The following is a 4,659-nucleotide window of genomic DNA, read 5'->3' on the forward strand; positions in this document are numbered from 1 at the left end:
AATGAAATTCTGTCTAAGATATTTATTTATTTCGGTAAATAAATATTTATCTAGATATCTATCTATTATATATTTATATATCAGTACAAAAAAATTAATTATAACTGAGGTTTATTATCATGGGTTATTATAACCTCTTGCAAAAATTATACATAATTGGGGTTTATCTTAAACCTTTGGTAAATGTCCAGAGTTTTAAAAAAACCGTACCAAATTTCATATTTTTATTTTATTTTTTATATTTACTTTTCCTCTTTTCTCACTTTTCGTCTTACCTCTCTTTTAATTTTGTTCTATACTATTAATTTTCGTTCCTTCCCTCTTTTTCTCACTTTTCGTCTTCCCTCTCTTTTATTTGTTTCGTGTACAATTGATTTTCATTCCTAGAATATCCTACCTCTTTAATCTCATCTTCCTATACGAAGAACATAAATTTCTCTCATCATTTGAAAAAAATTCTCCATCTCCTCTTTCTTATGCATTTACTAAACACTAAGTATCCGGATCCCTAATTCCTTTGCCCTTGATTTTTCCCAATTTCTTTGCCTAACTCTCACTAGGCATTCATGAGGAGGTTCACAAGCGGTATACTACGCAGTAGAAGCTCTCCACCCTGACGATGACTTGGTTGTTCGACTCTGATTGATTCCGCTGTGTAGGCGTCGTCTGCCTTGGAGTGCTTGTTAGCCGCGAGGGAGAATCCGAGCCAGGTGTTGATGTCGGGGGCGTCATCTTCCACCACCGTCGTAGGTCTCTTCAGCCTCGATGGTCGCCTCCTCACAGCCCGCCCTAGCCCCAAGGTTGTCGATCTATAGACCATTGCAAAGAAGTTGATTTTGGTGACTGGCGTTTAAGGATTTGGAGGATCGAAAAGCTTGGTGAAGAAGATTGACATAAAAGGCGTTAAGAAAATGGTTGATGAGGGAAAATTCTTCACTTCCTTTGAAATTGGTATTTTCGCTCGTTCACTTCCTTTGAAAATTGTGCATAATAATAATAGGTAGTTATTGGAAGTTATTAGTTCATAATAATAGGTATCCAATGTTTTGCATTCCTTTCTATAATAATCTGTAAACCAGAATTCTTTAGGCAGAAAGCTTTTATAATGCATTATCAGGAACACTTATTTTGCATTATCATGTAAATTTGGATTGGTTTACTCGATTTCTTGATTTGCAGCTACTATAGTCCTGTTTTACTTGCTAATATCAATTACATAGATTAACTTATCGTTGTCATAGTGTCATAGACTTGTGACTTACAGATGAAATTGGAGATAATTTGTAAGGTGGCTTTACATTAGTTGGCTCTAATTTTGATAATAAGTCCCTATGTTCATGAAATTGGGGGCTTTAAATTAGTTGAATCTAGTTTTGATAATAAATCCCTATGTCCATAGAATTGGCATTATGGTGAATTAGGAAGTGAGTTTAAGTGTAATTATTCCTTTGGTTTGTAAGGTGAAAATTACCTCTATTTATATTTTGTAAGGTGAAAATTGCCTCTTTATATTTTTAATAGAGGTTTTGTAAATTTTTTCTAAATTACTAATGAAAGAGTAGTTTCCTTTTATGATATCTAAGTAATTCTTCAAGATCTTGCAGTTCTAACAGGAGGAGCAGTAAATTTACTGTTTTGAGGTTACTACTGCATTAAATCTTATTTTGTTAACTTATTAGTGATACATTTTCTGAATCCCAATAGCTTATCACTGAAGAACTTGGTTTGAAGCTTGGAAAAGTGGATTTGGATATGCTTGGCACTTGCAAAGAGAAAGGTAAGAATTTAGCTTTATTTGTAAAACATTTGAATGCATTATAGTACTTTTGATGTTGTTTATTGATTCTGGTTGAGGATGTTGAATCTCCTGTAGCAACTCACTTATTTGATATTATAATATACTTTTGTTGTGTTCTCTGTCACTTGTGCAAGCAAAACATGCTCCAAGATTTTTCTACTCATTGTACTATATGAATTGATATTCGTAGGATCTATGTTGTTTTAAGAACTGCAAAAATGCATAATTACATACAATGTTTCCTTCAGAATTCTATAGTTGATAACTACTTAGTACTAACTAACTGAATGAGTAATGTTCTAGCTATATGAGATAAGTGTACTTTTTACTTGATATAACTATAAAATGCATAATTACATGTATAACTTCAACTTATTTATCAATGAATTGGTATGCAGAAAAAGAAGTAAAAAGTAACATAAAGATACGAAGGTTAAAAAGTAACTTTTAAAAATTGCCTGTATGAAGTGTGCCATAAATATATGGGGTAGAATTGATTAATTTTTTTAATTATATTCTTCATGCATTTTTTAGATATGTTTTTAGTTAAACACATGTTTTTTATGTGTATATGTGATGGAGTGTGATGACTCTTATAAATTATAGCAGGCTTTGTATTTGGTCTACCTTGGAGGAGTTATTCTAGTATCTTCATTTCTTTCGTGATGCAGCTCTACGGAACACCATCTGCTGAATTGGGCATGCTATTCTTCAGGCTCTGACTCGGTACTTCCAGACTCAGAGTATGATCTTTCCCATGGTTTTCAGCTCAATTACCTCACTGTGTTTGCATGTTCCTATTTGTTGGGGTCTGGTTTTTACGTTGGGCTTAGGACACGTTAGAGCTGCGTTAGCCATTGGAGTTTCTTATTGGTTAAGTGTGGTTTGGCTTGCAATATACATACTTTACTTCCCGGCTTGTCAAAAAACCAAGATTGTGTTTTCTTGTAGTGCTTTACTTTGCATTCCAGATTTCTTGAAATTAGTTATCCCTTCAGGACTCATGTTTTGGTAAATATGACTTTGCATCAATGCTTTTTCTTCATCTATTTTTCTTCTCTGCTAATTGCGTTTTTCATTACTCTCTGCAATTTTGAATGGTGGTCTTTTGAGGTGCTAACTTTACTTGTAGGGCTTTTGCCTAATCCCCAACTTGAAACCGCAGTACTCTTAGTCTGGTGGGTGGAATCAATTTCTCCTCCTTTAATAACTCTGATGTCACCCATGCAGCCTTAACGCTACTACCTTACACTACTTCGTTCCTTACGCTGTTGGAGCTTCTACAAGGTTCAGTTGTTTTCATGTTGTGTTGAGCCTTATGAAGGTTAAGTTTAAGCTTGAGTAAATAAAACCCTGTCTTTCAGTGAGTAATTCTTGAACAGAAAGCGAATCTTTGTCATCAAGAACATACTTTGTAATTTGTGGTGTTTGTTTTGCAGCACTCGGGTTTCAAATAAACTAGGTGCAGGAAATCCAAAAACAACCAAAGGTGTTGTGCGTGTGGTTGTGATTCTTGTGGTTGCAGAGGCAGTTATTGTGAGCACAGTGTTCTTCAGTTGCCGACATATATTAGTATACGCATATACGCATATAGCAATGACATATATTGCCAACATTATTTGGCTGCCATTGCTGCATACTATGCCAGGTACATTCCTATTCTCATGCTTCTCTTGGTTACCTTTGATAAGTAATCTTGACAACTATTTTGACAGTGAAAAGGGAAGATGTGAAAAATGGTGGTTCCCCCTTTACTGATAAAAAAACTATTCGTTTCTGCAGCTGTAAAAGAATTTTTGTTTTATGTTCGTTGTGTTCTTATTTATTATAACTTCTCCGTCTTTCTCAGGGAGGTGGAGGCGGGGTTGATGGAGTACAAGCCAAATATAATCATCAACGTCCATCCCTTGATGCAGCATATTCCATTGTGGGTTTTGAAATATTGATCAGAGGGCTGGACCAGGTACGATAGCGGAAGCATTGATCAGAGGACTTCCCATAATTCTCGACAACTATATCCCAAGACAGGTGAGTGGTTAAATTGGGTTTTCTTCTATTATTTCTATTGTTCCATGTTGATTATGAGATGTTAGTGTGGTAAAAACTTCAGGAGAAGGGTAACGTGTCGTACGTGGTTGACAATGAAGCTGGTGTGTTCACGCGTAGTCCTAAGGAAACAACAAAAATGGTGGCAGAATGGTTCACCACGAAATCAGATGAGCTGAAAAGAATGTCAGAGAAAGCACTTAAATTAGCACAACCAGAGGCGGTGTTTGACATCATGAGGGACATTGATGAACTTGCTAGGCAACGAGAGCCACCAAATCTTACTAGCCTAATTTAATTCATTATTTGTGCTTCTTTCATGGTAGCTTTCTTCCATTTAGAATTCACTTGTACAGTTAGCTCTATTTATTTATATCATTCTTTATCTATGCTAAGATTCAATTGTAGTAAACAAGTATGCTTGTGTGGTTGTGAGGAGATGCTTTGCCTATAACTGCAAGAATGTTTGAATTCTACACTAGATTTTTTTTTTCAATTTTTTTTTTTCATAATTCTATCTAACGGTCAATTTTGGCCTAGTAGGGGGCTTCTTTACCGTGCGATACCATAAGACAAATCATTATCGTATTTAACTAGGATTTTTAGATTTATCGGGTTCTTGAACCAAAAAAAAAAGCATTGGTGTAGATTTTCAACTTTAAGAAGCATAACTCATTTAGCTTGACTTAAAATGAAGAAAATTATATCTTTATTATAAGCATGAAAATGTTGGAATCACATTAAAAAAAGTGAGATATTATAGACGTGCAATCTATATTTTGTGCCTGGCTGGCTCCTAAGATATCACAGGCTTT

At 34.8% G+C, this 4,659-nt stretch overlaps 1 long non-coding RNA gene across 9 annotated transcripts; it reads left to right on the plus strand.

The window, feature by feature from the left end:
* Positions 1-321: 321 nt before the first annotated feature.
* On the plus strand, positions 322-4,325 carry LOC114167260. 9 transcript variants are annotated; one of them, XR_003600160.1, is made up of 7 exons: positions 324-951; positions 1,705-1,777; positions 2,408-2,541; positions 3,029-3,161; positions 3,238-3,446; positions 3,648-3,826; positions 3,909-4,325. It is a non-coding gene; the product is annotated as an uncharacterized LOC114167260 (long non-coding RNA). The 9 variants fall into 9 exon arrangements; XR_003600153.1 differs by having other exon boundaries at positions 322-951; positions 2,408-3,161; XR_003600155.1 differs by having other exon boundaries at positions 322-951; positions 2,408-3,122.
* Positions 4,326-4,659: the final 334 nt, after the last annotated feature.

This window comes from Vigna unguiculata, chromosome 10, assembly GCF_004118075.2.
Source record: "Vigna unguiculata cultivar IT97K-499-35 chromosome 10, ASM411807v1, whole genome shotgun sequence".
NCBI classification, from domain to species: Eukaryota; Viridiplantae; Streptophyta; class Magnoliopsida; order Fabales; family Fabaceae; genus Vigna; species Vigna unguiculata.